Consider the following 24786-nt stretch of genomic DNA (forward strand, 5'->3'; position numbering starts at 1 on the left):
CAATTAGGCCTGGTGGAACTGACATCAATAAACCAAGTGTGATCAGGGTGAGGAACAGGAAAGAAGGAAATATGGGGAAATGGAGTGAATGCCAGGTGGATCAGAGAGATACAGTCATGGGGGTCAGGTGTGGTGTCAGGAATAATGTGAGAGGCCGAATGAAGTCCCGGCCAGGAACAATGGTAATTGTCAGTGACTCAACAAAGAGTGAGTACAGCTGAAGGAGCCAGGGGGCGGAGGGTGAGGAGGGCAGGAAGTATGTGCATCAGGTGTGAGGAAGAGAATAGATTTTGGAAGTTATGAGAATTGTAGAGAGTGAGTTGAGCGTAGTTTGTGATTTTCAGGGCCTTTAAAAGTATGAGAGCAGCAGCAGCCACTGCACACAGACAAGAGGGCCAGCCTAAAAGAGCAAAGTCAAGTTGTTTGGACAAAAAGGCTAAGGGCACAGTCCTGGTCCTTGTGTAAGAATTCCAACCGCACAGCCCTGTACTTTGGCTGTGTGTAATGAAAAGGGTTGGGATGAGTTAGGGAGAGGTAGTGTGGAAGCAGCTACTAGGGCTGTTTTTAAGGACTGGAAAGAGGAGTAGGGAAAGGATCTAGGATCTATGGGGTCGGCTGGGTTTCCTTTTGTGAGTTTATATAACGGTTTAGTCAGGATGGCAAAAACAGGTATTTAAAGGTGAAAGTACCTAACCATGCCTAGGAAGGAAAAGAGTTGTTGCTTTGTAGAAGGGATTGGGGTTTGGGAGATTAGCCAGACACAATCAGCAGGGAGAGCACATGTGTTTTTATGAAGAATCATGAGGAGATACGTAATGGATGAGGAAGAAATTTGGGCTTTGGAGGGCGATACACAATATCATTTTGAGAATAGGTGTTGGAGGAGCAGGAAGGTGTCCTGTTGGGAAGATTTGTTGGGGGGTGGGTGGCTACAAAGTAGAAGGTCATTAAAATATTGAATAAGGTGAGAAGCAGATGGACAGAAAGAAAGTAAATCATGAGAAAGGGCTTGATTGAAGTAATGGGGGCTGTCCTTGAAGCCTTGCGGCAGTACAGCCCAGGTAAGTTGCTGAGACTGATGGGTGTCAGGGTCAGTCCAAGTGAAAGTGAAGAGAGGCTGAGATAAAGGGTGCAAAGGAATAGTAAGGAGAGCATGTTTGAGATCTAGAACAGAATAATGGGTTGTGGAGGGAGGTATTGAGGATAGGAGAGTACATGGGTTTGGCACCACAGGGTGGATAGGCAAGACAATTTGGTTGATAAGGCAGTGATCCTGGACCAGCCTGTAAGACTTGTCCGGTTTTTGAACAGGTAGGATAGGAGAGTTGTAAGGAGAGTTTGTAGGCTTTAAGAGGCCATGTTGTAACAGGTGGGTGATAACAAGCTTTAACCTTTTTAAAGCCTGCTGTGGGATGGGATATTGGCGTTGAGTGCAGTAAGGGTGATTAGGTTTTAATGGGATGATAAGGGGTACATGATTGGTCACAAGGAGGGAGTAGAGGTATCCCATACTTGTGGATCAAGGTAGGGAGACACAAGGGGAGGATACAAAGGAGGCTTTGAACTGGGGAAAATGGCAGCAATGAGGTGTGGCTCTAGTCCAGGAATAGTCAGGGAAGCAGATAATTTAGTTAAAATATCTAGACCTAATAAGGGAGCTGGGCAGGTGGGGATAACTAAAAAAGATTGCATAAAAGAATGTTGTCCAAGTTGGCACCAAAGTTAGGGAGTTTTAGGAGGTTTAGAAGCCTGGCTGTCAATACCCACAACAGTTATGGAGGCAAGGGAAACAGGCCCTTGAAAAGAAGGTAATGTGGAGTGGGTAGCCTCTGTATTGATTAAGAAGGGGATGGACTTACCCTCCATTGTAAGAGCTACCTAAAGCATCTGCGACAGTCCACGAGGCTTCTGCGGCGATCAGGCAGCATCAGTCTTCAGGCGCTAAGCCGAGAAGATGTGGGAAGGAGTCAGTCAGAGAGCCTCGGGCCAGAGTTCCAGGGATTCTGGGAGTGGCTGCCGGGTGAGTTGGACAGTCTGATTTCCAGTGGGGGCCCGCACAGATGGGACACGGCTTGGGAGAAATCCCGGGCTGGAGGAATTCCTTGGTCCAGTGGCCAGATTTCTGGTACTTGAAGCAAGATCCTGGGGGAAGAGGTCCTGGAGGACTGCTGAGGTTTAGGCATTTTGAAGTTCTTGTGTGCTGGAGATGTGGCTTGCGTTTCTCTCACAGTGCAGGCAAGTAATTGCAACTCAGAAATACGTTGCCACTTGGCTGCCTCCTCTCTATTACCGTACACCTTGAAGGTGAGGTTAATTAAGTCCTGTTGTGGAGTTCGAGGGCCAGAATCTAATTTTTGGAGCTTTTTCTGATGTCGGGAGTGGATTGGGTAATAAAACACATATCGAGAATAAGACGGCCTCCCAGCCCTTCTGGGTGTAGGGCGGTAAAGCGTCTCAGGGTTGCTGCCAAATGGGCCATGGACTGGGCTGGGTTTTCCTATTTGATGAAAAAGAGCCTAAACGCTAACTGATTTGGGAGAGGTCGGATAAAGAAAAAGGAGCATTCACCTTGACTATGCCTTTAGCTCCAGCTACCTCTTTAAGAGGAAATTGTTGGGCAGGTAGGGGAGGGCTTGTCACAGAACGAACCTGTAAGCCAGACCAGACTAGGTGCGAGGAGGGGAGGTGATAGAAGGATTATAGGGTAGGGGAGTGGAGGCTGAGGAAGAATTGGGACCTGGCTTGGCCTGGCTTGGGGAGGAGGGGAGAGATCAGATGGGTCCTAGAAAAGGAGGATTCAAAGGACTCAGAGCTTGGGGTGGAGACCGAAGGAACAGACAGGAGAGAAAGAGGAAAGATTTGGGACGAGTCGCATTGGGAGCAGAGGTTAGGGAGGGACCGATGTGTAAAAGAATGCCTGGACATTAGGCACCTCAGACCATTTGCCCATTTTTCGACAAAAATTATCCAGGTATTGTAAGATGGAGACATCAAAAGTGCCATTTCTGGGCCATTTGGAACCATTGTCAAGTTTGTAGTGGGGCCAAGCGGTATCGCAGAAGAAAATAAGGCATTTAGGTTTTAAGTCAGGTGTGAGTTGAAGAGGTTGTTAAGTTCTTGAGAACACAGGCTAAGGGAGAAGAAGGGGGAATGGAGGGTGGAAGGTTGCCCATAGTGAAGGAGGTAAGTTTAAGGAGAAAGGTAGAGACATGGAGAAGGGGGTGATGAGCAGCCCTGGGCTGCAATGTGGGTGAGCAGCCAAAGCAGGCATCCCTGTAATTGATTTGCCACCAAGGGAATGTGGGTGAATGACCAAGGCAGGCATCCCTGTGGTGATCAAACACCAATGGAATGTGGGTGAATAATCAGGCAGGCATCCCCGCAGTGATTAAACACCAAGGAAAGACTGTCTTCTCGAGTCTGTGACCAGTGCCGGAGTTTTGGGTCCACGGATAAAATGTGTCTCCTTTGTCTCTACTAGACAGGAAAAAGAACTGGAATTGGAAGGACAGGGAGATTGAAGGGTAGCGAGAGGCTGGAGAAGAGAGTGAAAAAACTGCTTACCTGATTTGAAATTAGTGAGATGTTCCTTGGGCTGGTTGGTCTGAGGACCCGAGGTCATAGGTAGATCTCCTCATGGAGTAAAGGCAAGGACAGGGGACCAGTCTCCCGAAGGTGTCCCGCTGTCCCGGGTCTTCGGCACCAAATGTCATTCGCGTCCATGTGAAGAGACCACCAAACAGGCTTTGTGTGAGCAATAAAGCTTTTTAATAACATGGGTGCAGGTGGGCTGAGTCCAAAAAAGGAGTCAGCAAAAGGAGATAGGGGTGGGGCAGTTTTATAGGATTTGGGTGGGTAGTGGAAAATTACAGCCAAAGGGGGCTTTCTCTTGTAGGCAGGGGCGGTGGTTACAAGGTGCTCAGTGGGAAGCTTCTGAAACTCATTGCCCAGGAGAAGGAATTTCATAAGGTCAGTTGATCAGTTAGGGTGGGGCAGGCACAAATCACAATGGTGGAATGTCATCAGTTAAGGCAGGAACTGACTATTTTCACTTCTTTTGTGGTTCTTCAGTTGCTTCAGGCCATCTAGATGTATACGTGCAGGCTTGGGCTCAGGGACCTGAGAGTTTCACCATCTTGGCCAGGCTGGTCTTGAACTCCTGACCTCATGATCCACCCTCCTTGGCCTCCCAAAGTGCTGGGATTACAGGATTGAGCCACCATGCCCAGCCCTTTCTATTCTTCAACAGCTCCCACAGTCCCAGTTCTGGTCTCCGGGTCAATCCCTTAGTGTCTGTTCCATTTCTAGCTTCTTTGATTTGCAGTTGGTTAAGGGAGCAAGGCTTTGTCTAAAAACTTTAGGCCAGCAGGAAAGGAATGTAAAGGTTTGGCTTTAACATGTTCGTTAGGATAAGAATCATTGTGCGTTGCTATGCCATAGTCAGTTTATGAGAGCAAGTCATAGCATACTGTGTCAGAGTGACCAGTTAGCAAGATTGATGGTCTGCAGGCATACTGTCTCCAGGCCCCATCGTAAAATTTTAAACAAAGGACAATAGTCAGAGTTCAGCCCTCAGTTTCCCCTTACCTGATGTCTATGTGACAGCAGTTAGCATTTTCCAGCTGGTGGGGGTCCTGGTTTCTGAAAAACAACTTAAGATGTTATCTTTTGGCTGGGCCTGGTGGCTTACATCTGTAATTCCAGCACTTTGGGAGGCTGAGGTGGGTGGATCACCTGAGGTCAAGAGTTCAAGACCAGTCTGGCCAAAGTGGTGAAACCTTGTCTTTACTAAAAATACAAAAATTAGCCGGGCATGGTGGCGTGTGCCTGTAGTTCCAGCTACTCAGGAGGCTGAGGCAGGAGAATCGCTCAAACACAGGAGGCGGAGGTTGCAGAGAGCCGAGATTGCGGCACTGCACTCCAGCCTGGGTGACAGAGCGAGACTCTGTCTCAAAAAAAAGATGTAATCCCTTAGTTTAGAGAGCCAAACACTTTGTGACTCTGACTTCCTGGGTGGCTGTTGTTTAAGCTGTTATTATCTTCTTGCTTCAAACGCTATTCATTTACTTCTCTAATTGCTGGTTGCAGGGCCAGCTAGGTGACTAGAATTTCCTTGGAAGAACTCAAAAGTTTTCTTCATTTCCATGCTTGTGAGACCCAGCAAGCCCCTAAGAGGAGTCCCTGCTCCATCTCACTACCACCCCAGGGCCTTAGCTTTTGTAGCCTCAGCCCCCGAAATGCCAGGAGCATATCTGGTGTTGGCCTGGCCTGCTGCACTCTGGCCCCCAACCTTCAGGCCTTGTATGCAAGAAATACATGCTCATGAAGGCGGCCAGAGTACGCTACCTTAACACATGCCAGTTTGGCATATGGATTGTTTTGAGTCGAAGGTTATTGGGAATCAACAGATAGAGAAAGAAAGCCTTCTTGTAGCTTCCTTTATCTGACTAAAAGCAGAGACTTCCGAGAAATTAGGTTGCCATAAATCCCTTCTCTCCCCAGGGGTGTTTTATGTCCATGAAAAAGATGGAAAGTTGACACTGAGATGAATCTGCACAAAGAAGCCTTCCTAAAATAACCCTGTCTTCCATTAGTTTCACCACATACTTACCTTTTGACAATTTCCTGCCCCTAGGGGCCCAAACCCCACCCTTCCTTTGCTAGTCACTTGTCCACAATTTATTGCCCTTATTAAAATGGTACATAAGCCCCTGAGCTTAACCACCTCTTTGAGGTTTTAATTCTTTTCTGTGTAGCCCCCATGCACATAAAATTAAAACATCACCTAAACTTATATATCTTTTTCTCCTATTAATGTCTTTTGTTATTTAATCTACACTGGGAATAAGAGGGTAGAGAAAAAGTTTTTTCTTCCCAATACTTGCATATAATGATGAAAACTCAGCCAGGCATGGTGGCTCACGCCTGTAATCCCAGCATTTTGGGAGGCTGAGACAGGCAGATCACCTGAGGTCAGGAGTTCGAGATCAGCCTGGCCAACATGGTGAAACCCCGTCTCTACTAAAAATACAAAAATTAGCTGGCATGGTGGTGCACACCTGTAATCCCAGCTACTCGGAAGGCTGAGGCAGGCGAATTGCTTGTGACCAGGAAGCAGAGGCTGCAGTGGACTGAGAGCTTGCCACTGCACTCCAGCACTCCAGCCTGTGTGGCAGAGCAAGACTCCATCTCAAAAAAAAAAAAAAAAAAAAAAAAGATAACTCTTTATCATACTGGTTGCAGTATTTTAATTGTCTAACCTATGACAGATTCTAAAATATGGCACTGATGGTACAGCTAGAATATGAACCCATAACTACACATTATAACTAGGTGACATAGCTCCCCTAAGGGAATATTTGCAGCCATATAAATTGTGTTAAAATTTCAGTTTCCTGGTGGAACAAGAAGTTGAAACTGCTCTTGGTCTGGCATTTCCTGTGATCTGGGGTACTCGTCCCCGGACTCCCTAACCATTGCTGCTACCACCTTGAACCTATCTCCCATAAGGAAACCCTGAAAACTTCCCTTATCCAAGGTGCTCCCTCCTTGCTGAAATCTGTGTCTTCAGGCTCGATGCAGGCGAATGTAATTTGCACACTATCTCTGTGCCTGAGGTTTTATTCTCAGGTTTTGGATTATCAGAGTGGACCCTAAATGAAGTCACTTATAGCCCTATTAAAAGAAGGCAAGAGGCCAGGTGAGGTGGCTCACGCTTGTAATCCCAGCACTTTCGGAGGCCGAGGCGGGCGGATCACGAGGTCAGGAGATTAGACCATCCTGGCTAACACAGTGAAACCCCGTCCCTACTAAAAATACAAAAAATTGGCCAGGAGTGGTGGCGGGCGCCTGTAGTCCCAGCTACTCGGGAGGCTGAGGCAGGAGAATGGCGTGAACCCGGGAGGCGGAGCTTGCAATGAGTCGAGATCGTGCCACTGCACTCCAGCCTGGGCGACAGACAGAGCAAGACTCCGTCTCAAAAAGAAAGAAAAAAAAAGGGAGGCAAGAAAGTTTTCTTTGTTTGTTTTTGGTTTTGTTTTGGAGACAGAGTCTCGCTCTGTCACCCAGGCTAGAGTGCAGTAGCACAATCTCAGCTCACTGCAACCTCCACCTCCTGGGTTCAAGAGATTCTCCTGCCTCAGCCTCCCCATCAGCCACGGCGCCCAGCCTATTCAGATCTTTACAAGGTGCTAGACTTTTAGAATCTCTTCAGGACTGGGAGGGCCTGGAAGAAAAAGATCTAGCTATGTTAATAGAGACGTTTTACAGATCTAGATTTTCCCCCACATAGGATGACTTTGTAGGACCATTTCGAGATATAGCAGAGAAGCATGTTTTGGGGTAAAATATTTTGATTTTCTTCCTTGTCTTATAATGTTATGCCAGAGTCAGATTGGAAAGTAAATCACAATATATAGGGTTAAATATAATCCATCTGATGGGAATTTATGATTTGTGGGAGGTGACTCTCAGACCACTTAGATAGAAATTTGGGCAAGATAAAAAAAATCAGAGCTTAGTACCCATTTGTTACAGTAGCTCCAGAAAAATAAATCAGATTGTCTAAATGATTCTTACATCCATACAATAAAATACTATGAGCCCATTGCCAATGATCATGAGGAAGTATACTTAGTGATATGGAAGATACATTGAGAGGACAGTGCCTGCTACAAAACCACAGAACTGATTTGTCACAGATACAGTTGATTCTCATTATTCACAGATTCCATATTTTGTGAATTTGCCTACTCACTAACATGTATTTGTAACCCTAAAATAAATATCCATGGTGCTTTAGTGGTCATTTGTGGACACCTACAGAGTGGTGAACAAGTTGAGTTGACTTACAAGCGCATTCTCAGCTGAGGTCAAACAGGTGATGTTCTACCCTCTTATTGCAGCTCTCACACTGTATCCAAATGTCCTTTTTGCTATTTATTTATTAATTATTATTATTTGAAACGGATTCTTGCTCTGTCGCCCAGGCTGGAGTGCAGTGGCGGGATCTCTGCTCACTGCAACTTCCACCTCCTGGGTTCAAGTGATTCTCCCATCTCAGACTCCTGAGGGGCTGGGACTACAGGGACATGCCACCACACCCAGCTAATTTTTGTATTTTTAATAGAGACAGGATTTCACCATATTGGTCAGGCTTGTCTCGAACTCCTGACCTCATATGCTCCACCTGCCTCGGCTTCCCAAAATGCTGGGATTACAGGCATGAACCATCGTGCCCAGCCCCTTTTTGCTATTTATTTAGTGCCATGATTTTCACATTTTTGTGAAAAATGTGTAATGTTGGTGAATCCATTGTTTAAAATGTCTCCCAGTATAGTACTTAAATGTCCAGTGTTTCTAAGTCCAAGAAGACTAGGATGTGCCTTACAGAGAAATCATCATCATGTATGTTGGATAATCTTTGTTTAGAAATGAATTAAAGTGCTCTTCATCTTAAGTTCAGTGTTCATGGATGAAAAATATATATTAAATAAGGTGTCTTTCAACAGAAACATGCATAAACCAAGACTGTGTATTGCTCAGTTGCTGAAAATGTTGTGACAGAGGCTCACAGGCACCTAACCCTGTATTCCCCTAGGAGTAACGTTTTAGTGTTCACGAATTCAGTGTCGGTGGTGACTTTATAGAATATAATTGCTGTAAATAATGAGAATCAACTGTACAAAGGTTAAATGAATTTTTCTGATACATATGTACAAATGCATAGACAAATCTGAAAGAATATGCACAAACCTAGGATCAGTGATTGTCTCAAGGTAATTAGTAGAATTCTGGTCTTTTACATTTTCCTCTTTCTGCCAATTTTCATTTTCTAGTTTTTTTTTTTTTTTTTTTTTTTTTTTTTTTTTTTGAGACAGAGTCTCACTCTGTCACCCAGGCTAGAGTGCAGTGGCATGATTGTGGCTCACTGCAACCCCTGCCTCCTGAGTTCAAGCGATTCTTTTGCCTCCTGAGTAGCTGGGATTACAGGCATGCGACACCATGCCTGGATAATTTTTGTATTTTTAGTAGAGATGGGGTTTCACCATCTTAGCCAGGCTGGTCTCAAACTCCTGACTTCAAGTGATCTGCCTGCTTCAGCCTCCGAAAGTGCTGGGATTACAGGCATGAGCCACTATGCCCGGCCGAGATTACTTCTTTTTCTCATTTCTCTTCCTTGCCTAATTGTTCTGGCTAGACCCTCAATTACAAGGCTGAAAAGAAGTAGCAATTGCAGATATCCTTGTCTTCAATTCCATCCAGGTTGCTGTGAATGCCATTATTTCATTCCTTTTTATGGCTGAATAGTATTCCATGGCATACATATACCACGATATCCACTCATTGATTGATGGGCATTTGGGCTGGTTGCGTATTTTCATAATTAAAATAAACATGGGTAAATTCACTATCAAAATAAAATAGAATAAAGATTAATGTACAAACTCAAAACCCACAGAAGGAAACAGATAAATCAAAATTTTAATTTATTTTTATTTATTTATTTATTTTTGAGACGGAGTTTTGTTCTTGTTGCCTAGGCTGGGGTGAAATGGCCTGATTTCGGCTCACTGCAACCTCCGCCTCCCAGGGTCAAGCACTTCTTCTGCCTCAGTCTCCCGAGTAGCAGGGATTACAGGCATGTGCCACCATGCCCGGCTAATTTTGTATTTTTAGTAGAGAGGGGGTTTCACCATGTTGGTCAGGCTGGTCTCGAACTCCAGACCTCAGGTGATCCTTCCACCTTGGCCTCCCAAAGTATTGGGATTACAGGCATGAGCCACTGCACCCAGCAACCAAAATTTTTTAAATATACAACCTTTCAACTTATTAAGAATATATTTTGTCTTTATAGGGATCAAATTTTGCCCTGATAAAAAGAAAAGAAACATTAAAATGTTGCCAGTTGAATAAAAACCAACACTGATATGGTTAGAAACATTTGTTTTAGATTTAAAATCCTGGATTTAAGTCTTAGCTTCATCACTACAACTGTATGATGTTGGCCAAGTTATAAAATTTCTCTGAGCTACACGTCAAGTATAAGAAAATTTAAATAGCAAGAGAAGTCTGAACAAAAATGCTTGCTTTGTCATTTGCCTTTGTATGTCCTTGGACAAGTTACTAAATTTCCCCATGCCTCAGTTTCCTCCTCTGCAAAAAAATGGGGGTTGACAACCTTCTAGGTTTTTGTTCAGGATTAAATGAGTTAACACATGTGAAGCATTTAGAGCAATTCCAATTCCATGGTAAGCCCTTCCATAAGTGCTATTGTTACCTCTTTGCTAGGTAACTACCAAATCTTAAATGGGTTTATAAATATTAAGTGCTTCACACAGTACCTAGCACACCAACTCATGATACCTTTCATGATTACCCATCAATCCAGGATTCAATGTTGTTGGTTTTGGTGGTGGTGGTGTTTTTATGGCAGAGTGTCAGTCTGTCGCCCAGGCTGGAGTACAGTGGCATGATCTCTGCTCAATGAAGCTTCCACCTCCCGGGTTCAAGTGATTGTCCTGCCTCAGCCTCCCCAGTAGCTGGAATTACAGGCGCACACCACCATGCCCAGCTAATTTTTTGTATTTTTAGTAGAGACGGGGTTTTGCTATGTTGGCCAGGCTGTTTTCAAACTCCTGACCTCAGGTGATCCACCCGCCTTGGCCTCCCAAAGGGTTGGGATTACAGGCATGAGCCACTACGCCTGGCCCAGGATTCAGTTTTGATGCTGACGTTGTTGAAAGCTGAGCAACTCCTTCAACAGGTTGAAGGACCACCAATCTGCTGACCAAGCAAGACCATGGTGGCTACCAGCACAGTCATAGCAGTGTCTCAAGGGTAAGGCTTTAGAGGTTTGGTATAAGGTAGGTCCTTCAATGCGGGTGTGGGACCTGACCAAGCGTAGGCGAGATTTGTACTTTAATAGGTGCAGAGAGAGCGGGGTGTGGTGTCTCATGCCTGTAATTCTAGCACTTTGGGAGACTGAGGCCCATGGATCACCCGAGGTCGGGAGTTTGAGACCAGCCTGGCCAACATGGTGAAAACTTGTCTCTACTAAAAATACAAAAATTAGCTGGGTGTGGTGGCGGGTGCCTGTAATCCCAGCTACTCGGGAGTCTGAGGCAGCGGAATCACTTGAAGCTGGGAGGTGGAGGTTGCAGTGAGCCGATACCATGCCACTGCACTCCAGCTTAGGCAGCAGAGTGAGACTCCGTCTCAAAAAAAAAAAAAAAAAAAAATTCAGAGAGCAGATTTCAGTTTTGAACTGAGCCTTAAGGAACAAAGAGTTGTTTGATAAGCCCAGTTGATCAAACTGCTTTTCTTAAAGGGAGCTATTAACCCCGATGATAAGAGATAGTTGAGTAGATAGTTCAGATAAATGGGTTTCCAGGAAGTTTTTGGCATAAACCATAAAGTCATTTGCAATGTTATCTTCCTGGGCAAGAATTTCCTGGAAGAATAAAGTCATGTTAATATTGACAGTCTCAGCCTGGCCCGGTGGCTCACATCTGTAATTCCAGCACGTTGGGAGGCCGAGGTGGGCAGATCCCTTGAGATCAGGAGTTTGAGATCAGCCTGGCCAACATGGCGAATCCGTCTCTACTAAAAATACCAAAAAAAAAAAAAAAAAAAAAAAAATTAGCCAGGCGTGGTGGCTGTGATCCCAGCTGCTACTTGGAAGGCTGAGGCACTACGATCGCTTGAACCAAGGAAGGGGAGGTTGCAGTGAACCGATATCGCTCCACTGCACTCCAGCCTGAGCAATAGAGTGAGACTCCATAAAAAATAAATAAATATATATATGTGTGTGTGTGTGTGTGTGTGTATAAACAGTCTCTGTTCTTAATTAAGCTGTATGACTGTGAATGGTTTGGGATTAGTGTCCTTTAGTGCCATTGTTCTTAATCAAACAAGCCTTTCTAGAGCTTATGAAAGCAGGAAAACCAATGACATTGAACTTGCATATAGGGACAGGCATTTGGAGCTGATCTTGCCTTCAGAGACCAGACCTAAACACAAGAAGACAGATGAGAGTCTTCATATATCGCAAAGAAAACCTGTTCTATTTGTCCAGAAATGTGTCTGTGAGATTTAATAAAGCTAGCAGTTAAAGTGATAAAACACTGATTGTAGTTTATGACAGTGCAGATGCCAAGCACCATTGAGATAGATGTCCCTGGGACCTCTAGTTGCAAGTGAGCTCACATACCTGGGTGTAAGAGCTGGCCCAGGAACCGCGTGGCCACAGCATGGTTGAGGCTTCAACAGAAGCTGCAGTGATACGCCTTTCTCACAGCTGTCGCTGTTGCCTCTTCCTCTTCCCACTCTGCCTAATCTAAAACACATTTTCTCCTTGAGCCATCCTTGCTGCAGGGAAGCATCTTGTCAACACTGCAGTTTGCCTTCATTTGTGAAATTCTAGTTGGTTTCTTTTTTTTCCCCACTGCTCCTTCCATAGTGAGCTAAGTCAGTTCCTGGTCATGCATTTCTCTTTTTTTATATATAAGTAAACATTTATTAGACAAAGCCATTAGCAAGCAGTGGAGAAACAGTTTATACAATCTGTCTGGTACACTCAGTGCACTCAGTTCTGTATTCCTCTAGATGCTGCAACCATACCTTGCAAAAATGGTTCTCTTTAGGGAGATGCAACAACATCCTAAAAGCATAATTGCATAATTGCTTACTTTATAGTCAGCATCAGGCAATTTAATAATCTGCAAAATCAATTCCAGACTTGCTAACCCTAAGAGCCATTCTGAAAGGTAGGAAGATTAATACGGAGTTTACCAGATTTGTTTTTTCTTTTCTTTATTTGTGACAGAGTCTTGCTGTCTCCCAGGCTAGAGTGCAGTGGCATGATCTCAGCTCACGGCAACCTCCACCTCCCGATTCAAGCGATTCTCCTGCCTCAGCCTCCTGAGCAGCTGGGATTATAGGTGTGTGCCAATTTTTAGTAGAGATGAGGTTTCACCATGTTGGCCAGGCTGGTCTCAAACTCCTGACCTCAGGTGATTCACCCGCCTTGGCCTCTCATAGTGCTAGGATTACAGGCGTGAGCCACTGCACCCAAAGAGTTTACCACATATTATGCCCTGTTTATAAGGGAGGGAATATCCTCAAAATATTTAAGACAGTTCATATATTATATTGAATGCCGCTAATTTCAATGACAAGAGTCCATTTCTAACATTCCTCATGTAAAGTCTTTAGGGCTAACAGGGATAGCTGCTCAAATACTTACAGTAGCTGCTGTGGGAGTGTGGCCTTTCTGATTAAATACTAGCTGATCACCTCTAGAATGCACATTCTTCTTAAATAAAATTTCGATTTAAATAACAAATGAGATTGTAAGCTCCACAAAGGCCAGAATTTTTGTCTGTTTTGTTCATTGCAGCATCTAAAATAATGCCTGGTGAATGAGGGCACAAATATTTGTTGAATGAGTAAATATCACCCTGATTTTGCTGAAGTATTTAAGCAAGTTATAGACATTATAAAAATAAATGTTTTGGGATGGACGTGGTGGCTCAAGCCTGTAATCCCAGCACTTTGGGAGGCCGAGGCGGGCAGATCACAGGGTCAGGAGATTGAGACCACCGTGGCTAATACGGTGAAACCCTGTCTCTATTAAAAATACAAAAAATTAGCCGGGCGTGGTGGTGGGTGCCTATACTCCCAGCTGCTTGGGAAGCTGAGGCAGGAGAATGGTGTGAACCTGGGAGGCAGAGCTTGCAGTGAGCCAAGATCGCACCACTGCACTCCAGCCTGGGCAACAGAGTGAGACTGTCTCAAAAATAATAAATAAAATAAAATAAAATAAATGTTTTGGCCACAAGCATACTTACTGTAACAGTAATAAAAAAAATAGGTTTGAACCACATAATCCTTAATTTTAGGGGGCTCAAGAGTTTAAAAGAAACGGGGACATATCCAAGTAAGAGAGCATGCTAGCTTTCCAATAGCTGGATGTTATCTACTTTTCCTAAGACTATATCAACCTGTTGACCATGACCTGTCTTTTCATAAGATTCCCACTTAATCTAAAAATTAGACTGGACCTTAGAGCCAATAAATACATTACGGGCCTGCATTTCCTGTATATCTTTTGTATATAGCCTCCATGCCTTCTAAGAACACTTTGTTCCTTCTCTCAAAATCCTTCCCCACTTTTAAATAATTTACTTTTGAATTCATAAAAACCTTACCTTATTAATCATCATATTATTGCATCATATTAAACCCTGATCAGCCCTTAAAATGCTAAAGAAAAGACATTACTATGTTTCTTAATGAATACACAAAACCTTTCAGTACAAATACTTTTATATTCAGCCCCTGTAAAACCATCAGATGTTGGAAAAGTTTTTAAATATAAACCAAAGGGTCTAGTTTTAACAACTTAGCTCTGAGTGGGTGAAATCCTACCCATTTCATAGTGTTCTCCAAATTAGTAACAATGTATAGTAATCTATTCTTACGCTGCTATAAAGAACTGCCTGAGACTGGGTAATTCATAAAGAAAAGAGATTTAATTGACTCACAATTCCGCAGGGCTGGGTGAGGCCTCAGGAAACTTACAATCATAGTGGAAGGGGAAGCAAACATGTCCTTCTTCACGTGGCAGCAGGAAGGAGAAGAATGAGAGACAAGCAAAGGGGGAAGCCCCTTATAAAACCATCAGATCTCATGAAACTCATTCACTATCATGAGAACAATTACCTCCACCTGGTCCCACCCTTGACACATGGGGATTATTACAATTCAAAATGAGATTTTGGATGGGGACACAGCCAAACCATATCACAATGTAAAATAAAAGGAGGGTCATTTGGAGCTTTGAAATTCTTCTACTGACAGTCCTATCTTCTTTACTCAAGAAGTATGTAGTCATTTTCAGAATTCGCTCCAGGGCCAACTTCTTAATTTAGATGTCAGCAAATCAGTGATGGCAAAAGGTATGCAAAGAAAAAAAACCACATCAAAAAGGATGTAGAGCCAGATGTTGCAGAAAGTCAGGGACCCCGAACGGAGGGATCGGCTGAAGCCATGGCAGAAGAACATAAATTGTGAAGATTTCATGGACATTTATCACTTCCCCAATCAATACTCTTATAATTTCCTATTCCTGTCTTTAATCTCTTAATCCCTTCATCTTCGTAAACTGAGGATGCATGTCACCTCACGACCCTGTGATGATTGCGTTAACTGCACAAATTGTGTATAAAACGTGTGTCTGAACAATATGAAATCCAGAGACCCTGAAAAAGAACAGGATAACAGCGATATTCAGGGAACAAGGGAGATAACCATAAGGTCTGACTGCCTATGGGGCTGGGCAGAACAGAGTCACATTTTTCTTGTTGCAGAAAACGAGTAGGAGAAATATCACTGAATTCTTTTCCCAGTAAGGAATAACCCTGGGAAGGGAATGCATTCCCAGGGGAGGCTTATGCACAGCCACTCTGGGAGTGTCTGTCTTATGCAGTTGAAGATAAGGGATGAAATACACCCTGGTCTCCTACAGAGCCCTCAGGCTTGCTAGGATTAGGAAATTCCAGCCTGGAATTTCAAGACTGGTTCTCTGCTCTTGAACCCTCTTCCCTGTTAAGATGTTTATCAATGACAATGCATGCACAGTGGGACATAGAACATCATCAGTAATTCTAATTTCACCCTGGCCTTGTGACCTTGCCCTGCCCTTCTGTCCTTGTGACCTTTTATTGCCCCTAAAGCATGTGATCTCTGTGACCCACTCCCTATTCGTATACCCCTCCCCTTTTGAAATCCCTAATAAAAACTTGCTGGTTTTGCGGCTCAGGGGTCATCACAGAACCTGCTGACATGTAATGTCACCCCCGGAGGCCCAGCTGTAAAATTTCTCTCTTTTGTACTCTTTCTCTTTATTTCTCAGACTGGCCAACACTCAGGGAAAATAGAAAATAACTTATGTTGAAATATTGGGGGCTGGTTCCCCTGATAGCCAGAGATTCAACCAGTGGGGGTGTTTGGGAAGCCCATTTGCCCCAGACTGAGGCTGCACATCGAGGTTCTGCTGCTATTTCCCAGCCTTGCTCAAGCCTTGCCACTTCCAGGGACCATCTCAACAATCTGCAACTGGTGTGGCCACCTTCATCTCACTCCTGCAGCTTCGTTGCAACCTTAGTCTCTCTCTTATTTTGATGAATGTCAGCATTTGCTGTTTTCTTCTCCATCCAAATACAAAGCTGTTTACTTCTTCTCCTGGTCTCATTTTCCATGCTTGCTCAGCTTTCTCCTTTGTTGGATTTTCCCTATTGCCCTCAATAACCATAGATGTATATACAACGGACACCTATGTATCTGATGGCTGGAAACTGTAGAGTACTAATATTTGTAAACATTGATAAAAGCTCACTTTATTTTTGAGGGGAAAGTTTCCATCAGTTCAAGGAGAAATCACATTGGTGAGCCCTTTTTATGATGTGGATTTAAGTGAAGTTCCTACACAAAAGTAGGCACTTCCTACTGAGACATTAAGCATGCAGTGTAATTGGTATATTTTGAAAGGCCATCTTTGTTATGGACAGGCATGGCTCTGCAGAGATTACTGGGTTGTTTAGCAATTTGGAGGGTGGGCCACAGAGAAGCAGAATGAGAGAGGGGGACTCCTAAGGAAGAAGAGGGGCTGGCCCCAGCATTGCAGTAGCAGGAAATGGGGAAGAAGGGATAAGTACCCTGAAGAGACATGGCCCATGGACTTCAAGAGCTAGGATATCTGATATCCAGTGTCAAACTTTTCTTTTCTATTTTTAGTTTGTGAGTGGAGTTGGTTATAGCTAACAGTGTTGTATTCTCAGTGCCTTAGGGGAAAAAGAGAAATAAAGGCCTGTACCCCTACTTTTGAAGGAAGCAAACCCATTGTATCAGCGAGACAGCCACAATATCAGTAAGGATTAGGTTTACTTCCAGGTGAAAGGTAACGGAATATGGGACATTTAAATAATGTAAATAAAGTCCAAAGTCAAGCAGCCAAGGACTGGTGTGGGGGCTCCATGACCATCAGGAACCTGGGGTCCTTTTATTCTGTTGCTCCCCCATCTTCAACATGTCACATCCACCTAGGGTCCAAAATGACTGCCTGACTGACAGCTGCCAGGTCACATTCTCAGGAAGGAGGAAGGCGGTGAAGAAGGTTACCCCCCCGATGTTTGAGGGATAGCTCCTCAAGCACCATGTGATATCTCTGTATCTAATTGACTAGAACATATTCCCATGAACTCACCTAGCTGCAGCAGAGACTGGGAGATGTAATTTTTATTTTGGAGGCCCACGTGTTCAATTAAAAACCAGAAAAACCAGAAGTTCTATTAGTAAAGAAGGAAAGACTCATGTCAGCACTGTGGTATACATAGTAATCTCCCTCCCCCAGGATGTTCATGCCCTAATCCCAGGACCTGTGAATATGTTATTTTACATGGCAAAAGGGACTTTGCAGGAGTGATTAAAATATGTATCCTGAGATAGGGAGATTTTCTCATATTATCTGGAGGACCCAATGTCATCACATGAACCTTTAAAAGCAGAGAATGCTTCCTGGCTGTAGTCAGAGGGAGACATGATGACAGAAGGAAGGAACAAAACAATGCAACATTGCTGGCTTTAGCAAATGGAAGGGGGCCCTGAGCCAAGGCATACAGGTGCCCTCTAGAAGCTGGAGGAGGTAAAAAACCGGATTCTTTCCTAGAGGCCTCAGAAGGAATACAGCCTTGCTGATACCTTGATTTGAGCCCAATGAAACCCATGTCAGACTTCTGACCTACAGAATTGTAAGATAATAAATTTGTGTTGTTCTAACCCACTAAACATGTGGTAATTTATTATAGCAGCACAGGAAACTAAATCAGGCACACGACCTGCATTCAGAGTCTCTGCTATAGCCATGCAGGCGTCAGAGTGATCCAGGGATGGACAGAGGTGTCAGAAACCCAGAGCACGCATCCACAGCAAGAAGTGGAAAACAACAACCAATGAATGTATAGAAATTCACAGACTCGGCCGGGCGCGGTGGCTCAAGCCTGTAATCCCAGCACTTTGGGAGGCCGAGACGGGTGGATCACGAGGTCAGGAGATCGAGACCATCCTGGCTAACACGGTGAAACCCCGTCTCTACTAAAAAATACAAAAAACTAGCCAGGCGATGTGGCGGACGCCCGTAGTCCCAGCTACTTGGGAGGTTGAGGCAGGAGAATGGCGTGAACCCGGGAGGCGGAGCTTGCAGTGAGCTGAGATCTGGCCACTGCACTCCAGCCTGGGCGACAGAGCGAGACTCCATCTCAAAAAAAAAAAAAAGAAATTCACAGACTCACCAGGATCCTTAGAAGTGATCCTGGGCTTTCTGAAGAATGAGGCCTGCATTGTTACTATTTAAGTATTAAAGGAAAGAATGATTCTCCCTTCTTGCATAATGCAAAGCTAGTTATATTACCCCCTCTCACCCTCAAAATCTATATTCTTAGGGAACTGTGGCAGGAAACAGATATTAACTATCTAAAGAACTTGGGTGGTGTGGTGGGAAGCTAAGGCTAAAGGACCAGATTTCAGCCATTCATTCATTCATTCATTCAGTACCTACAGAGTATCTATAAAGTCTGGAAACAGATTTTACAAGTCGCAGATGTCCTTGATCACACTATGCACATTTGCCTACGTGTTCAGACTTTGTGGACATCTTGCTGCGTGCCCAAGAAAGCGGCAAAGCAGAGAGATGGGGGCCTGCCTGCAAGGAGCTTACAGTCTACCAGGAAGGCAAATAACTAACTAAGTGATGGCTCTAGAAAGGGAGGAGCTTCACATGATGGATGCGTGCTCACTAGTTCAGATCTTGGCTCAGCAATTACTATAGTCTGACCTTGAGCAATTTTTTTTTTTTTTTTTATACAGAGTCTTGCTCTGTCACCCAGGCTGGAGTGCAGTGGTGCGATCTCCGCTCACTGCAACCTCCGCCTCCCGGATTCAAGCAATTCCCTGCCTCAGCCTCCCAGGTAGCTGGGATTACAGGCGCCCGCCACCATGCCTGGCTAATTTTTGTATTTTTAGTAGAGATGGGGTTTCACCATGTTGGCCAGGCTAGTCTTGAACTCCTGACCTCACAACCCACCTGCCTCGGCCTCCCAAAGTGATAGGATTACAGGCGTAAGCCACTGCGCCTGGCCGACCTTGAGCAAATTAATTCTCTTTGCCTTTATTATAGAAAACAACTTCTAGAATTGTTGCTAGGATTAAATGAGTTAACACATACATAGAACAGTTCCTAGCACATAATAAGCAGCTAAATACTTATCAGCTACTACTATAATTGGTACCAGCCATGTGATCTGGAGCCTACCTACAATACCTCACAGGATCTGCCAGGTCAGATGCAATAATAGGTGCAAAAGACATTTATGTACTGTTAAGGTACATTACAAAATATATAGTGTCATCACCACGGATTTATTTATTTCTAACATTGATTGTTTACTGTCCCTACAGGTAAGCTTACAATGTAGGAATCTTTTTGTCTTCTGTCACTGATGCATCTTGACCTCCAAAAACAGTGCCTGGTACATAAAGCACTCAGTAGAGCCTTGTTGAACTTCTTGAATAAATCAATAAATTAATGAACAGATAAATAAGTGATCCTGGGTGTTTGAGTCAGCTCAGATGGCCATAACAAAATACCACAGATTAGGTGGCTTAAGAAACAGAAATTTATGTCTCACTCTCCTGGAGGCTGAAGTCCAAAATCAAGGCGCTGGCCATTTTGGTTCCTGGTGAGGGCTCTCTTCCTGGCTTGCAGGTGGCTGCCTTCTTTGTGTGTGCTTACACGGCAGAAAGACAGACAGAGAGAGAGAGAGACAGGGAGAGATAGTGAGGGTTGGTGTCTCTTCTTACAGGGCATGGATCTCATCACCAGGGCTCCACTCTTACAACTTCATTTAACCTTAATTACCTCCTCAGAGGCCCTACCTCCAAATACTGTCACATTAGAGGTTAGGGTTTCAATATACGCATTTTTAGGGGACACAGTTCAGTCAATAACACAGCATGAGTGCACACATAAATTTCCATAAACATAGAAACAAAATTCCATAAATTCATAAATTCATTGTGGCTTGTCATCTCTTGACATGAACTTCTTTGAGCTCTGGCCATCTCAGGATACCAGCACCACCACCATCAGCACCCTGGCCTTTGTATTCTTCGCAGGTCAAGTCTCTCCCAGGTTCCCCTGACTGCAGCTCTACCAAGCCAATTGGCCAGTGTGACCAAGGAAGAAGAGTCTTGCAGATTTTAACAAAGAAAGGGAAGGTCCAGTTGGTCTTATCAAAAGACAAAATTCCAACAAATATAGATCTAATTGGCTTTTATTTGCAATTCATGAATCAGGGCAGCTTCCATTCAAAATAGCATGAGGGTTCCTGCTGGTCAGCAGCAGAACAGTGGGTTTTGTAAGGTGAGAACAAGGAAACAGGAAAAAAAATTTTTTTTTTTTTTTTTTTGAGACGGAGTCTCGCTCTGTCGCCCAGGCTGGAGTGCAGTGGCCGGATCTCAGCTCACTGCAAGCTCCGCCTCCTGGGTTCGGGCCATTCTCCTGTCTCAGCCTCCTGAGTAGCTGGGACTACAGGCGCCCGCCACCTCACCCGGCTAGTTTTTGTATTTTTTAGTAGAGACGGGGTTTCACCGTGTTAGCCAGGATGGTCTCGATCTCCTGACCTAGTGATCCGCCCGTCTCGGCCTCCCAAAGTGCTGGGATTACAGGCTTGAGCCACTGCGCCCAGCCGAAAAAAAATTTTTTTAAGGTGAATTGGCTACATCAGGTTACTTTTCGTGCAAAAATTAAAGTAGAGAGGACTTCTTTATTGCACTGACTCAGGTAGACTGGAATCTCCTGTTCTCAAGAAAAACTAGTCTGTGTTGGATCTATTGCTTTCTTAAAGCTTCTATTTGATGATGAGGCATTTAGCATGAATGACTCCATTTTAGTTTGGTCTGGTCTGCTGGGGCCTAGCACAGGAGTTCAGTCCAAAATAATGGGCTCCCATAATTTTGTTTAACAGCCTAAACTTAAGTTCTTCAGTGATCTGAATCCTCAGATAGGCCAGAATCTTCTGCTAAGCTGCTCTCCTTTTGACTGTCTAGCTGAACTGTTGAAGGTCGCAAAATATTTAGCAGGTAAAAGTACTGTTCAGGAACTCTAATAATTTATTTTGTATTCATGGTGCTTTTCTGGCTTATAGAACATTGTTAATAAGTTGCTCTAATGTGCATTTATATTTATGGATTTATAAATATTATGAATAATGTGATGATTATTGAGAGGCATATTGCTAAATATGCATATACTGATTTTCAGTCTATCTATGTATTTATCAATGTATATAAATATGTCAGTTTTGTTTTCAGGGAAAAAACTGTTCGCAATCTATAGCTTTCAAGGCTCTTATCTCTAAATTGAACTTGGACCTGGTGGTATCAAACAGAACAAGCCTCCAGATAGTAACTAAATAGTCCTTTTTCTTATGATAGCTACTTAATCTATAACAAAACAAGCAAACATAAAAACTAAATGATATCTAAAGCTTATCACCAAGAAAATAAGTCAGCAACTAAACAAAGCACCTTCCTTCAGGCTAGGTCTTACATATACACACAGTATCGATTTCAAAGCCACTTCAGAAGAGACTCAGAAAGCTGCTGCGCCCGGCCTTGCCCTTAGGTTTGGTTTGTTAGCTTCAGGGTCACAGTCCCAGTAGGGAGCTGAAGGATGAGTCAGACCTGCTTCAGAGCCCCACCAGCACTCACGGGGCCCAGTGAAAAAGCCATGGGCATGTTGGTAGCCAGGCCAGGAGACTCAAGGGCCACGCCCATAGTTCAACAGAGTCATGTTAACCGTGGTTGTTATGGAGACAGCCAGTGTTCTTCATGAATGAGTAGCTGTTTTGTCGCTCTGCTTGGGTCTGGGGGCAGGCTGGCCCCTTACAAAGGCACCCACTACTGAAGACAGGCTCAGAGGCAGGAGTGGCCCAGCCCTGCCTTGTAGACGCGGATTGAGCTCTGCTGCAGAAAATGCTTGACAAAAGACTGTGCCCCACCCCCAGTCCAAACATGGATTGCCTCTTACAACAGCCCTGTGTAACCACAACTGGCTTATTGTCCTGTTGATGGCTGCACACATGGATTTTTCCACAACTTTCAAAACCCTTCCTGAAGGGTGTTGTGGAGCAAATCCCAGAAGATAAACACCGTGTGAATGAATCCAAATGCAGAGGGCTGTGATCACAGGCCCTAGAGCAGCCTTTGAAGTACGCAGGGTTCTTCCCTAAGGCACCACCTTCTCACTAACCAAAAAGGGATGGATTGGTGCTGAGTCCCTCTCGCTTATTCTGCTAGGTTGAAGCCTGCTGGATGCAAACTTTGTGCTGTGCTTTTTGTATTTGCTGTTTGCAGAGCAGAACATTAGTTTTTGGTGGAAGATAAAGCTGTGGATATTTGAGTCCCCGCCCTCAATTAACTCATAATCTCTTGGACTCACATATGAACAATAAGAGAGTGGAATAGAAAAGTGGCTCCTAACTGACACAGGGTTAAGCCTGTGTAATGACAAACTTCAGAGCTGAACAAGCAGAGGACAAATAACTTAAACGCGTGGCTTTAGAGCACTGAGGTCAGAACTATGCAGCCGTTAAAAAGAACGAGGCAGAGCCTGTGTGCTAATATGGAATAAGCCTAAAACACACAAGAGACTGACAAAGTAAGGAGCAGAACAGCCTGTATGACGTGTTCCCATTTGTGGAGAGGAGAGGGGGATGAGGGAAGGAGGGGAGGGGGAGGGTGGGAAAATGCGGAGAATAAGCCTAGAGCATTCCTAGGAAACTGGCAACAGATTTTGTTTTGTTTTGTTTTGTTTTGTTTTGAGACTGCATCTCACTCTGTTGCCCAGGCTGGAGTGCAGTGGCACAGTCTCGGCTCACTGCAACCTTCGCCTCCCGCGTTCAAGCAATTCTCCTATCTCAGCCTCCCAAGTAGCTGGGACTACAGGCACACGCTCCTACACCCGGCTAATTTTTGTATTTTTAGTGGAGATGGGGTTTCACCATATTGGTCAGGTTGGTCTCTAACTCCTGACCTCAGGTAATCCACCTGCCTCAGCCTCCCAGAGTGCTGGGATTACAGGCCTGAGCCACCGCGCCCGGCCCCACCTTTAAAAAAAAAAAAACAAAACAAAACTTTGTTGGGGGTGTAACTGACAGACAATAAGCTGCACATATTTAAGGTATATAGTGTGATATATGTACACACCAGCGAAACTATCATCTCAAAAGGTACACATCTTCATCCTCCTCAAAGTGTCCTTGGGCCCCTTGGCAATGCCTCCCTCATGATCCTCCCCACCCATTCCTCATTCCCAAGCCAACGCTCCAACATTGATGTGCTTTCTGTCAATACAGATTAGTTGGTATTTTCAAGATTTTTTTTTTCTTTTTTTTTTGAGACGGAATCTCACTCTGTCGCCCAGGCAGAAGTACAGTGGTGCAATCTCGGCTCACTGCAACTTTCGCCTCCCAGATTCAAGTGATTCTCCTGCCTCAGCCTCCCTAGTAGCTGGGATTACAAGCACATGGTACCACGCCCGGCTAATTTTTGTATTTTTAGTAGAGACAGGGTTTCACTATGTTGGCCAGGCTGGTCTCAAACTCTCAACCTTAGGAGATCCACCCACTTAGGCCCCCCCTCAAAGTACTGGGATTACAGGCATGAACCATCGCGCCCAGCCTAGAATTTTATATAAATGGAATTATATGATAGTTGCTTTTTTTTCTGGCTTATCACACAATAATTATTTTGAATTCATCCATGTTGTGTGTATCAGTAGTTCCTTTCTTTTTAATGTTGAGTAATATTTTATTATATGGATATATCACAACTTTGTAATATACATTTGCCCATTGATGAGTATTTGGGTGGTTTTCTGTTTTGGGCTATCAGGAATAAAGCTGCTATGAACATCTGTATACACATTTTTGTATGGATTTATTTTTCTTTTCTTTTGGTTAAATATCTAGGCTTAGCATGGCTAGGAATTCCTGTAGGTACACGTTTAATGTTTTAAGAAAATGCCAAATTCCTGGTTCTAGTAATTCCTTTGCAGAGTCAATCAGGTTTTCTGATGCAATTTCTGATGGAAAATCCAATCTGATTTTCTGATAGAAGGATCTGACAAATGCTGTGTGTAAAGAAAGATCGTTTTACTTGTTCTTTTCCAGTCTAGACGTCTTTTACTTATTTTTCTTGCCTGATTATCCTGGAAAGAAGTTCCCACATCATGTTAAATAAAAGTGGTGGGAGCAAAACCTTCCTGTCTTCTTCTTCCTATTAGCAGGAAGTATTCACAGTCTTTTGACAGTAAATATGATCTTAAACATAGGATTTTTGCAGATGCCCTTTATCAAGTTGAAGAAATTCCCTATTAGTAGTAGTTTGCTGAGAGTTGATATCAGGGATGAATGTTGTATTTTGTCAACTATTTCCATTTATTGAGATTATCATATAATTTTTTCTTTTTTTTGAGACAGGATCTCACTTTGCCACCCAGACTGGAGTGTAGTGGTACAATCACAGCTCACTGCAGCCTCGACTCCCCCAGGCTCAAGCGATCCTCCCATCTCATCCTCCCAAGCAGCTGGTACTACAGGTACGCACCCCCACACCTGACTAATTTTTTATTTTTATTTTTTTTGTAGGGACAAGGGCTTACTATGT

The 24786-nt window shown here is 44.0% G+C and overlaps 1 long non-coding RNA gene across 1 annotated transcript in view; it reads left to right on the plus strand.

The window, feature by feature from the left end:
- The first annotated feature begins 284 nt into the window (after window positions 1-284).
- The window catches only part of LOC139358292 (uncharacterized), a 42124-nt gene continuing 17622 nt past the window's right edge, over window positions 285-24786 (plus strand). Inside the window, exons 1-2 of the long non-coding RNA XR_011613030.1 lie at window positions 285-2020; window positions 24600-24718. This is a non-coding gene — a long non-coding RNA (uncharacterized lncRNA). The remainder of the gene's footprint in view (window positions 2021-24599; window positions 24719-24786) is intronic.

This window comes from Macaca nemestrina, chromosome 14, assembly GCF_043159975.1.
Source record: "Macaca nemestrina isolate mMacNem1 chromosome 14, mMacNem.hap1, whole genome shotgun sequence".
NCBI classification, from domain to species: Eukaryota; Metazoa; Chordata; class Mammalia; order Primates; family Cercopithecidae; genus Macaca; species Macaca nemestrina.